This window comes from Podarcis cretensis (assembly GCF_951804945.1).
Source record: "Podarcis cretensis genome assembly, chromosome: 1".
In the NCBI taxonomy this organism is placed as follows: domain Eukaryota; kingdom Metazoa; phylum Chordata; class Lepidosauria; order Squamata; family Lacertidae; genus Podarcis; species Podarcis cretensis.
In genome coordinates, this window is record NC_137170.1 from 112,966,230 (window position 1) to 112,979,232 (window position 13,003).

Below are 13,003 nucleotides of genomic sequence, written 5' to 3' on the forward strand. Positions count from 1 at the left end.
TCTGTTAATAATTGTGATTAAATAGAATTGTTTCCGGCTGCGGGGGTGAGGATGAATGAATCGTTTCTGAATAAACTAGGAAGCTGGTGGCTAGGGAGGAGAAGACAGAGCTGCTGATTAAATTACTAGTAATAGTGGGAGATCTCAACACAATCCAGCCAAAACTGAGTACATTTATATGTCCTGTTGTTTTAAATGGGAGAGAGTTGAATAGCTGACATCAACAGGACTTTGGCTCAACCCCATATTTGAATTCTGCAAGGTTATTATTAGCAGATTTAAGCCACAAAAAAGTTTATTGTTGTTATGGCTGCACAGTAATTTGTAACGCTTATTCCCTCGCTGTAGTTTTAATAGACCTTTTTAAACTTAACGGCATGCACATTATTTTTGTTATATGGACAAATATAGCGTCTCATACGGAATACTTTGGTAATAATGTATCCCAATAAATTACCCAATTCAAAACCATGTTTCTTAGACACGTTATTAAACTTAGCCTTTCAGGCTAATTTGATCCGAAAACTTAATTACTCTTAACAATATAAGATTATTCTGCAATTCAGCAGTTTTTGGTGGGTACAGAGGATGCTAGGCAGAAAAGGTGGCTAGTGTTTAAAAGGGTTGGTCTTCTGTGCATGCCACATGTTTAAGAACACCCTGGGTTGCGCTCAGACAGTGCCTTATGGGACAAAAAGTCTCCTTTTGTCCACAAGGCTGTTGGTTTAACTAAAATGGCTCCAGATTCTCATACCCCCAGTAACCCCCCAATGCCGCTTACCACACTGTTTGAGAGGAGAGTCCCCCAACCCCCTGGAATGGTGTAGAAGGGAATAACGGATGCTGCAGAGAAGAGGGACTGGCAAGACTCCTCCCCAACACCACTGGAGATGGAGGAGGAGGAGGAGGAGAAGCAGAGGACAAAGAGTGAAGAAAGTGGGGTGGAGGGAGCCCCTCTTCCCATCCTTTGAACCACCTTGGAAACTCAAACGTTCTGCATCTGGAACTGGGTGACACTTGAGGAAGTGCCATACACCTTGGAAAAGCAAGTCTAGAGTGTGATACAGTGGTACCTCAGGTTACATACACTTCAAGTTACATAGACTTCAGGTTACAGACTCCGCTAACCCAGAAATAGTGCTTCAGGTTAAGAACTTTGCTTCAGGATGAGAACAGAAATTGTGCTCCAGCGGCGTGGCAGCAGCGAGAGGCACCATTAGCTAAAGTGGTGCTTCAGGTTAAGAACAGTTTCAGGTTAAGCGCAGACCTCCGGAACGAATTAAGTACTTAACCTGAGGTACCACTGTACTAGGGTGATGTCCACTGTTTCTAGGAACTGTTATTGTTGTGAGACTTTTGGGGTTTTGCTGAGAGCTTGTTTGGGCACTGGGTGAGAACCCAGACTGAGGAAATGAGAAACTGAGAACGGACAAATCTGTCTACCTCTACCCCATTCCCAACCTTCGTTCTCCAAATTATTTCATTGGGTCTTAAGCAGCTGCGGGGCGTGCTTTAATAATGCCCAGGGTGTGCGCACACACTGCGGGGGCTGGCCTGTGGGTTGGGGCCAGGTGCAGAGGGCGAAAGGAGCCCATCGTGCACCAGCCCAGCCCTCGATGGCAACAGCGATGATGGAGTGACACCAACCCCAAGCCGCTTTGCAAGGCTAGAATGATCTCAGTCTCACAAAGTGGCACAGGGTTGGCTCAGGGACCAACGCCCCTCCCCCCAAAAAATGCACCCAGGGCAATCACTCTGGTAGCCCCCCCTCCATGTTACACCCCTAGTCTTAAGAACACTCGCTTGGAGTAAGTCCCACTGAACTTATGGGACTTTCTTCTGATTAAGCATGCCTAAGACTGTCCTGTTAATACTGAATTCCACTTGTTTCCCATAAAACAAAACAAAACAAAATGGCAGGGGAGGCCTTCTTAAGCCTTGAAACAAAGCGTTTATGAGTGTTTTCCATAGCAGTAATACATGGGACTTAAAAACTGCATAGGATCAAGCTGTCAATCTTACTGGAATGTGACAGAATGTTAGGAAGTGACTATGACGGTGGCATGGAATGGTTTTCCCATAACATGATTTCTGGGGAAACATGGGAAATAGCATCACTAAACAAATTAGTGAGAGCGATAGTCATAAATATTTCACAAGATTCAGGGGATAGATAGATTATAGAGATGGATGTAACATATTATTGGGCTGGAAGAGGACATTTTAGAGTCTGTTTCAGTGAAGCCCATGGGAAAATGTGTTAAAAATCTGTAGGGTAATTTGTTTTATTTATTTTTTTGTAATGTGCTTGTTTTCTTTATTGCCCCAGTCTTAGTTTCTGTTCTTAATTAAAGCCATGTGCAAAATGGGTATAATGCAGCCACTGAAACTCTCTTGACGATGCCATTCTTTAGAGCTCAGCTCTTTAATGTTGCAATTATGCTATTGGTATAAATGTAACTCTTTATTATGTGGGGTGTAGCATACTTGTGGGAAGATGAAAAAGCAGCTTTTCTATATATCTCCATCTCCGTTTTCAAAAAATTTCCAGCTTCTTATGGAGAGACTGTATTTTATTTCATCCCTCTGAACATGTTAAGTATTTAATGTGGCTTAAATTCTCTGAACAGAGAAAGCCAAGTTCTACAACACTACGTTTTCTCATTTATTTCATACTCTCCTTGGCATCTTACATCAGGAAGAATAATGTTAAGTCAAGCTTCAACACTTTCTGTTGGTTAAGTAAATATCTGTTCTGACATTGATATATACTGAATTTTCTAAGCACCTCTAGTGCTCAGCAAAACTGCCCTATTTGACTGTCTTTTGAAAGGTTGCAGGGTGTTTAAGATAAGCAAGAAACACTACGGGAAATCAGATTAGTTCTAGGTAAGCAGTTGCACGATGATCAAAGGCAACATAAAACTATTACTCTATGCAAATATATTTTATAAAATAACAATATTACTATGTTGCTGGATGTGGTACATAATTGTATGGGAGGTGCATCAGACCAGTGAGGAGACATCTCACCTTTGAAGCAATGATTCAATAACCTGTCACATATCAACTCTTGCAACAGGTTTTGATGACAATGAAGATTGAATCTTAAATACTTTAAAATTAAAGGGATGTGTATTATGATTGAGAATGCAGAGTGTTCAGAGAGCTTATATCCAAGGCTCTAGGAGAACCATCCCAAACCCTCACCCCCCCCCCCCACCCCATGGTGGCAGGCCATGAAATTCAAGGGCCAGCTATAAGGGCCATTGGTTTATTTAAATAGAACACAAAAATCTCCCAAAATTTAGCTAGTTAAAGTTATTGCTGAGGCACTTGTTTGTTGTGATCAAACTGTTAACAGAGTCCCTGACAAACAGCTGACCTTAAGCATCTGAAATGGATCCATGAATTCACCTGCCTAAATGTAGCTTTCAGAAATGTGACAAGCCATCTCTCAGCCTGACATACCATTTCCTTCCTTCCTTCCTTCTTCTCCTTGTAGCAGGAGCACGCAGAAATTTAGCATCAAGAAAAATGATAATAAACCCCTTACTGAGGCAAAAGGAGGTCTCAGATATGTGGATGAATACCAATATGCTGAGTGAATTTTCATTGAGCAGGATGGTTGCAGAAGTTTACTTGTCAAGAGTTGACCTTGTTGTTGCTTTCCAAAGAGTAACACAATTAATTAAATGATGAGGTACCCAGCATATTTCTCAAAGACATAGTCGCTTGCTGTCAAATAAAATGGGGGGGGGGGGGTTTGCAGTTATTTGACATCTCAGTGAGAAACATGTCAGGAATCTTTAACGCCCTGGATTTACACAAAAGTCACCCACATATATGGCAGTGCTGTTACTCAAGTCTAAAACTGTTCTTGTTTATCTGTGGATATCAGATCACCAGAAGGTAGCATTTTCCCCATCTGTTGAGAGTAACATCATTTTATTCGATGATCTGCTAAATGTATAGTTAGTCTTGCCCATTTAATAATGCTTACCATAAAAACAAGAAAATGCTTAAGGTACCACATAAAAAGGTAAAGGGCCCCTGAACGGTTAAGTCCAGTCAAAGGCGACTATGGGGTTGTGGTGCTCATCTTGCTTTTCAGGCGAAGGGAGCGGGTATTTGTCCACAGATAGCTTTCCAGGTTATGTGGCCACCATGACTAAACCACTTCTGGTGCAATGGGACACCATGATAGAAGCCAAAGCACATGGAAATGGCATTTACCTTCGTGCCGGAGTGGTACCTATTTATCTACTTGCACTAGTGTGCTTTCAAACTGCTAGGTAGGCAGGAGCTGGGACAGAGCAACGGGAGCTAAACCCATTGTGGGGATTCAAACCATCAACCTTCTGATCGGCAAGCCCAAGAGGCTCAGTGATTTAGACTACAGCACCACCCACATCCCTCTATGGTATTACATAGGCTCATGTTAGTATTTGTTGTTGTTTAGTCATTTAGTCCTGTCCGACTCTTTGTGACCCCATGGACCAGAGCATGCCAGGCACTCCTGTCTTCCACTGCCTCCCGCATCTTGGTCAAACTCATGCTGGTAGCTTCAAGAACACTGTACAACTGTCCAACCATCTCATCCCCTGTCGTCCCCTTCTCCTTGTGCTCTCAATCTTTCCCAACATCAAGTTCTTTTCCAGGGAGTCTTCTCTTCTCATCAGGTGGCCAAAGTATTGGAGCCTCAGCTTCAGGATCTGTCCTTCCAGTGAGCACTCAGGGTTCATTTCCTTAAGAATGGATAGGTTTGATCCTTCTTGCAGTCCATGGGACTCTCAAGAGCACCATAATTCAAAAGCATCAATTCTTTGGTGATCAGCCTTCTTTATGGTCCATCTCTCACTTCCATACATCACTACTGGGAAAACCATGTTGGTATATAAAGCCCTAAACAACTTGGGACCAGCCTATTTGAGCCCCAGGCCCAGGAAAGGAGCTTTTGACTATGCCACACACTTCTGAGGTACAGTTTGTGACAACCTAGGGCAGGGCTTTTACCATTGCCACAACTATTTTGTGGAAATCCCTCCCTTAGGTATCCAGCAAGCATCTGTGGTGCTATGCTTTAGACTAGGGGTAGGAACCTGTTGGCTGTCCTGATGTTGATATACTCCCAACTCCCATTATCCCTGACACAGCCTGAAGAAGTTGAAGCCCATCAGTATCTAGAGAGCCAAAGGTTCCCCATCCATGCTTTGGGTGTTTAAAACATTGACACAGACTTTCCCAGTAGTGTGACACAGCCATGCTGTCTGTGTTACCTTAATGTTGTTGGTTTTCCCCTGTATTTTATTTTGCAGACTCTTTCAAGTCCTAAAATGCACAAGATTCTGGTATTTTATAAGCTGAGCGGGTCAGAAAGCCCTACAAACAAAACAAAACAAATAGATAAGCTAATGCACAGTTCTGTGTTAGGGGAGCCCTTTGTGAAGTTTTGCCATTTGAGAATTCAAGGCACATTGGTACATTTATCATCTTCTTGTACAACCTCCACTTAACACAATCTATAATAATGGTAAATCAAGTGCTGGCAGGTGCTGGACGTCAAGGCTGTGGTTCCCAAGACATAGAGAAACAGAAAAGATTGAAGGAACACATAAATTGTGTAAACTTAGCCCGTGAAATGACTAATTAGCAGAGTGTCTTCATTAATCTAGAACGAGCCTTTAACATCATGGGGCGTTACCAAATGTAAACGCTGCTACAACACAAGAATAGATATTTTTAATAAAATAAAAAAATCCACAAGCAAAACTTCTGGGCAAAACCATTCAGAAAGAGGATTATTTGTTAACATAGAAACATGCAGCAAGTCCTCTAGGTATATTAGTCATACATCTAGATTTATTGTGAATTATATCTAATTATATCTAAGATTATATACATTTCTCTGATGAAAATAGAGACATTCCAACATTTCTCCCATGAAAATAGGGACGTCCTAAGGAAAAGCAGGACATTCTAAGATTAAATCAGAAACTAGGATGGCTTCTGAAAATCTGGGACTGTCCCTGGAAAATAGGGACACTTGGAGGGTCTGCAATAGTTAGTGTGGCATAAAAACATTCAGTCCTGGGGAGGGGGTCAGATGATTTTAGAATATGGGAATTAAATAATCTGACTAAAGTTGGAGAGCCGATTATTGATGGTAGATTCTTGGCTAGGGAAGTGGTTGTACAGGAGAGATGGATAACCCACCTGTAGTTTCAGTATTTTCAAATACTGAAATTATTTTAGCTGAACTTGGTCCTTTTCTTTCACTTAAAAAAATTAACTCAATGGAAAAAATGTTGATTATATATTCTGAAGATGTACTGGTGTGTCAAGAATGCCTGTGGGAATGATGTTAAGTCATGACATAGCATGGTTCCTGTGGGGCATTTATCAAGACTGCTGCTTTTAATTGCAGCTCCACCGCTGCTTGCAGCAACAGCAAAATTAGCAACAATGGGGGGGGGCAGAGACTAATTGCAAACTTCTGCCACCTTATATCTTTCAAATAAGCCAGGCTGCCACCAAATTTCAAAGCTCCGAAAAAATCACAATAAACTTTGGGGGCCATTGTCACACACCCATCCCCTTAAGACTATGAACATGGCCGGGCTGAATACTTCTAGCATGCATTAATGAGCATGATACAACAGGTGTCAGATTCTGCATTTGTGTGGCGATAGCATAAGCGCATGAAGTACATTTGGCATTAGACATACAGTGGTACCTCGGGTTAAGTACTTAATTCGTTCCGGAGGTCCGTACTTAACCTGAAACTGTTCTTAACCTGAAGCACCACTTTAGCTAATGGGGCCTCCCGCTGCTGCTGTGCCACCACCGCGCAGTTTCTGTTAACCTGAAGCACTATTTCTGGGTTAGCGGAGTCTGTAACCTGAAGCGTATGTATCCTGAAGCGTATGTAACCTGAGGTACCACTGTAGAGCACAATGTGCTTCTCCTGGAAATGTCTGGCCCAAGTTCCTAAGCAGAAACGGTGTCTTATTTAGCATGGAAATTCAGTTGACTGGGTGGCCACCTTAACTGGGTCACCGGAATATACAGAGATGAATGCATAAAAATCATATATGTAGTCTAAACCCCTAAAATATTGAGAATTATTACTAATACTTTTTAATTATTTCTCATTAAAATCCACATTGTTTTTTGCATTATGTGTAGATGTTTTATTCCTTACCTTGGCGTACTAGGTTTTAGAAAGTTTCAGAGTTAGCATATTTATAACATACGTATATTTATAGTATATGTTCTTGTTATTAATATAAGAAGAAGCTATTAAGATAAGGGCATAATATAAAAATAAATAAATTCCAGTGCTATATATTTTGCAACTTGAATGTATATATGTTTTGTTTTAAATCCTCAACGTATGCATTTAGAAATGTAGATTATTTAGCTCATTCAATAATTAGCAAGTGCTTTACAATTTATAGCATTAAGTAGACCAGGCTCTAACAGCAAATGCTTAAGAGATAAACTTGTGTTTTTTTGGTAACTTCTTCCCACGCTTTCTTTTCTCCTAATAGGGTTAAAACAAACTCTATAGATACATTAAGTTAATCAATATATCTACACACATCAAATTATATCAAACACTTAAGATAAATAAACAGACCAGGGATGCTAATTAGGTTTACACCAGCAATATCTCTGGAGAACTGAGCAATCATAGAACAGATAAGGAAAAGGGTCTATCAAGTAGATTAGATTAAAAGAGGCTTGTGTGTTTTCCTTGTTATGCTTCAAGCTCTCTCACTAGTATTTTAATATATTGCATATAGTTTTAAGTGACGTGCAGGGCTTGCAATCCTCCGTTAAAACCAATGGTAGCTTTACTATTGACCTTGGTAGAAGCAGATTGCCATCAGGTTTTATATGGATAGTGCACCTGGGTTACTGGTGCTGACGTTATTCACCCCGGCCTTGGCCTAAACCTCATATTTGCTGTACTGCACAGTAGGATCAGATTTACTCATTCACTTCTCAAGCCTGTGAATGGAAAGAACTTTGCACACTTTGTGTAGTGGGCAGGTGTCATAGGAAGCTTAGAAGACACACAGTGAGGAAGCTGGCCAAGAATCTTCTTATCTCCCGGAAACATGGACAGAAAAACAACAGAAAACTCCTATCTCAGCCCTAGGCAAACTACAATTCCCATCATCCCTGACCACTGGTCCTGTTAGCTAGGGATGATGGGAACTGTAGTCCCAAACATCTGGAGGGCTGGAGTTTGCCTATGCCTGTCCTATCTCCATCCTGACACAACTAAATTCCAGTACCACCTAGTGGCAAAACCATACAATGGCATTGTCCACCCAAGAGGTAACTTTGCTTTCTGCATCAGAGTCCTCATCCTGGCAAGGTATAAAGAATTTGTGTTGTGTTCATTTATAGTTTCCTTCACACAAATTCCATTTTTAAAAAAAGGAGGAGAAGGCACAAGCATGATAGGATGAAGGCCGCTTAATCAGCCAAGCAGAATTTATTTAGCCAAGACATAAAACAGCCATAATATCCTAGCAGTGCATCATATGTCACATGACCAACTTGCAGTTGATCCATGGGCCATCATTTCAAAGGGGAAGAATCTGAGATGAATCCCCAGCACTGCACAAATAAGTATGTCAGAGTGGAGTTATTGCATAGAGAAGAGAGGGAGGAGATGTGAATTTGGGAAACCATTTCGCTCAGGATTGGGTGTGCGTGCAAATGGCTGCTTTTTGAGTAGAAAGAAAGAAAGAAGAACCAGATTGTTTGTAGGTTTATTGTTTCCAAGCTGTCTTTTCAAGGCTTTCTAACAAAAGTAGGAAAACAAGATAAGATTGATTACTGAATTTTTTTTATGCATTTCTTGTTGTGAGTGCAACAGCAGGGATCATTCACTTTGTAATTTAAGAGATTAGTTCAGCAGGATCTTTGCTGAAGGAGCATGAGTTCTGATTGGCTGTGTAGTTCTGAGGGGTTTTCCTCTGTATGTTTAGTTGAATGTTGTCCTGCTACGTGCAAAGCCTGAAATAAGAAAGACAGAAACAATCTATGTTTATTTCTCCTCATGTCATATACTGTTTTGTTCTGGTTCCACAATAAAGTCCAATCAGGACTTTTCTCTCCGGATACCATCTGCATTATCTAAGTGAATTTGCTAACGTTTCTTTGCCCAGAATAGGGAAGCATTATTCTGCTTTTTATAAATTTTGAAAAGCCCAAGTGATTTTCATTCTAGATTTCCTAAACGTATTTGTGGTGGGAGTAAATAAAGATATATCTACTTCATTACAGAGTTGTATGAATATAGGTGTTAGAATTTTCAATGGATAAAGGTACAATTCATCCCTGTCCTACAAGAAATTGTGGCAGCTCTGCTCGTGCAAGAACAGCACACACAACAAACATCTCATATATCCAATGGAGCAGAGCATTTTAGTCACAGCTTGGATGGCCATTTTTCCAAGTATGGAGGGTGAGACTTTTCCAGTTGCTAAGCAACCTCATCACTTGCTTTCCGGTGAAGGTAATTAAAGAGAGTGTCCTGTGGTGGTTAAGAAAGCAGAATCTGATTATTTTTGAATCTCCAGAATCACATTTTAAAAAATAAATATATATATCCTGCTTGGGTAAAGACTACAGCAAAACATATAGAGCTGATGAAGAAGAAGAATAAGCCTAACCCTAGAAAGCTGTTGTTATTGCTATATAAATGTATATGAGGACATATTGTGGTTGCATGGTTACTTCAGGAAACACTCCCATCACTATGAGGAGCCACCACTGGGGCTAGAATTGGGGGGTCTTTAGTTCTAGGTGCAACTATTCTGTACAGGTCTTTTTTAAAAAAATGTAGCCTTGAAGTATCCTCTCAAGGCTCTGGACAGGTCCTGCTCACCCATGCAGGCTGCAGGCCTCATATCCAAAATCTGGAAAACTGACTGTCCTGGCTGGGGAAGGGGTTGCAACATGGAACTACGTGGAAGAAATAAGGGGAAATACAGATCTGGCCTAATTCTGGGATGAAGGCCCACTCTCTCAGCATTAGCATTTCTCTTTTCCCTTCCCATCTCAAATTCTTCAACAAAGCCAAAGCTCACTAATATCTTCTGGACCAGGAATTTATTCCGCTGCAAAAAAAAAAAGGTGGAAGAAGAGTTGGAAGAGCATTCACTGTTTCTGACCATAAAATTGCCTCGCACGAACTTGGTTCTTGGTCTTTTAAGTGCAGAGCACTGCCATTTTCCAACATCTCCTTTAAAGCAGAGAGGAGGCAAACCAAGGTCTTTGCTACTAATCTGCTTATACTCGTCAAGGCTGTCCTTGCAGGTGTGCTTTTAAAAAATTTACTACATAGTCATCTGCCTGAATGCAGTAATGGTAAAAGCTACATGCCTCTCTGCATCGAGCTTTATTGTACACTACAAAACCTGCCGATTAAACAAGCAAGGCTCATGGAGTGTGTAATCTTCAACTCCTGCTCATGATTATCCCTTTTTTATTAGATGAAGAGCATCCTACTCTCCCCTGCTAGATTATTAAAGTCTTGACTGGATGGAGTCGGAGAAGATGTCATTGTGGTGTGTGTGGATCGACTGCCATGGGAGGATGAGAGCCAGAAGGCACAAAGGAAGCTGCCTTGTACCATGTCAGACCATGTGGTCCATGTGGTCCAGTATTGTCCACACTGACTGGCAGCATCTCTCCAGGATTTTCAGGCAGGAGTGCAGGGAAAGGACCTGGCACCTTCTGCACCCAAAGCCGATGCTGTACCGTTGAGCTAACTGTAGACTCAGTTCAGCAGCAGAACGATTCTCAGGCAACTTTCAGCAGAGGCTGTGTGGGTATGTGGTTCCCATATCCTCGCAATAAAACAAGAAAGCACCGAGTGCCTGTGAAGTTAGCTCTTTATTCAAAGAAACCAAAACAGTGCAGGCAACTCTTCTCAGTAGGTCTTGCCCCAACGAGGCAGTTGTGAGGACTGAAGGTCCTCACCTTCCCACAGCTGCCTAAGTCCCCTCCTCTCCAGGGTTTTCCCCCAAGCAATCAGAGACTGTGTCTGCTTGCAACCAACCTCTCCTCTGCTCTTTTCACTTCTCTGCATGTTCTGGGAGACCAGCCAGGAAGGGAACTGGTCGCAGCAGGAGAAGACTCCCTGGATTCTTCAGCAGCCTATGTCATCTCGGTCTCCTGGCCCCCTTCCTCTCCTACCTCTGAAACAGGGCTGCTGTCTGCCCAAGCGTCTTCCTGCTCACTAAACCCAGTTGCCTATTCAGCTTCTGACACCTCCTCCTCCCAGTCTCCTCCCTCTTCTCCCTCTGACCACTCACCATCGTCCCACCATCAGTCCCCTGGCTCTGAGCCTTCATGCCCAGCTGATGCCTCACACCACTCATCTGCATCCAAACAGTCTGTAACATATTGCTGACCTGCTCCTGACTCCACCTCCTGACAGGTACACACATACATGTGCATCACTTGATTTCTCATAAAGTATAAAACTAGACCTTCACCCTATGTGCCTATGTAGGTTTTACCTCTTCTGCTGAGCAGGGGAGAGGCCTGTACATTGCCACCCCTCTCTTTTGTACTTTTAAGGATCTTATGAAAGCCTCTCTTCTCTAATCCACCAAGGTTCAATTGGCTTACTCGTTAAAAAAATACATATATAGCCAATCCTGGTAGTGAAGGCACATCTTCTAACTGGAAAATAACAGGAGCAGCAGCAACTAATTATAATAAATTAAGGAGATGGTCTGACAAAACAGCCAGAACTTGCACTGGAACCCAGAAGGGGACATGACAATAAAAACCACACACAGTATGTCATTTAAAAGAGATTGGCACGTTTCCCCTACTCTTCATTTCCAGTCCCAATCATCTAACTAAATGAAGTGTGAAATAAAGCTCTGCCTAAATCATTAGACAATGCCAAAGCCCTTCCTTCGGAAGTCCCCGGAGTCTTTGTTGTTTTCAAACCAAGCTTGGTTCCCAGAAAAGCAGTTCTGGAAAAGTCTGTTGCTCAAGGGGAACTCGTGGGGTTGTCTAAGCCCTGTGCATTTATCCACCTCAGTCCAGCGATTGGGATATCCGCACATGCAATCGACGTGGATGCGGACGCATGCCAAAATGGGGACACACATCCACAGCAGGTTGGTCATTCAATTGTTGTGCCTTAACAAAAGTGCAGGCTCCTCTGCCCTTTCCTCTTCTCCCTCTTCCCTTCTACAGCTGTCTCTGCTGCTGTAATTTTGTGTTGTCTGGTACCTCTGACATGGAGAGAGGTGGGCTTCAGAAGAGGGAGCAAAGCTCCTTGATCCAAGATAAATATGCCAGCAGATAGCTGTGACATCGATGTGTTGAAATGTTTCTTCAGTACAGAAGGAAGATATCTGTAGGGCTGTCTCGAGCTGAGAGTAATGATGCTTCTGGTCTTCTCTTCCTTACACAAAAGCTGGTAGCTACCCCTGATGTGAAACAGAAACTTCTTGCTTAAAATAGTAAATAAAAACAAACAACTTCTCATGCTGTCCATTTTAAAACAGTGAGTAACGAGAACATTTGCAACAGTGTGCCCATCTGCATTGTAACGAACTGTGCTAAATTTACAATGGGCTTCTGGAATAAGGGCCTCTGTATGATATCAACCGTTCGCACTGAGAACATTGATCAAATTGCTAATTGGATTCACACACCACGGACATCAGCCTTTAATGTTAGGCTTCATTGAGCAGCAAACAGTGGCATTTGTTTTCTTCCTAATGGCCCTGAGTGTCTTCAGGAATGCAAAAGTCCATCAAAGCTCTTGGCGCAGAGAGGAATGGTCCTGACACAGCCGTACGAAACAGAGGCTGCCGCTAAGCGCATTGTTTTGCTTCATTGCCAGTGTCCCCTTTTATGTACCTGGGGGACACTTCTCCAGGCATGTGGCGCTTGCTTTGTGCATTAAGATAAAGTGTGTCGCCACCAAACATTCCTACCAGCGGCTTGC

General features: G+C 42.2%; 1 protein-coding gene and 1 long non-coding RNA gene across 5 annotated transcripts in view; one reads left to right on the forward strand and one right to left on the reverse strand.

Moving 5' to 3' along the window:
* B3GALT1 (beta-1,3-galactosyltransferase 1) overlaps positions 1–13,003 on the forward strand; it is a 339,454-nt gene that overhangs the window by 268,069 nt on the left and 58,382 nt on the right. The window lies entirely within an intron of this gene.
* LOC307220792 overlaps positions 8,784–13,003 on the reverse strand; it is an 82,564-nt gene continuing 78,344 nt past the window's right edge. Inside the window, exon 3 of the long non-coding RNA XR_013841102.1 lies at positions 8,784–9,036. This is a non-coding gene — a long non-coding RNA (uncharacterized lncRNA). The remainder of the gene's footprint in view (positions 9,037–13,003) is intronic.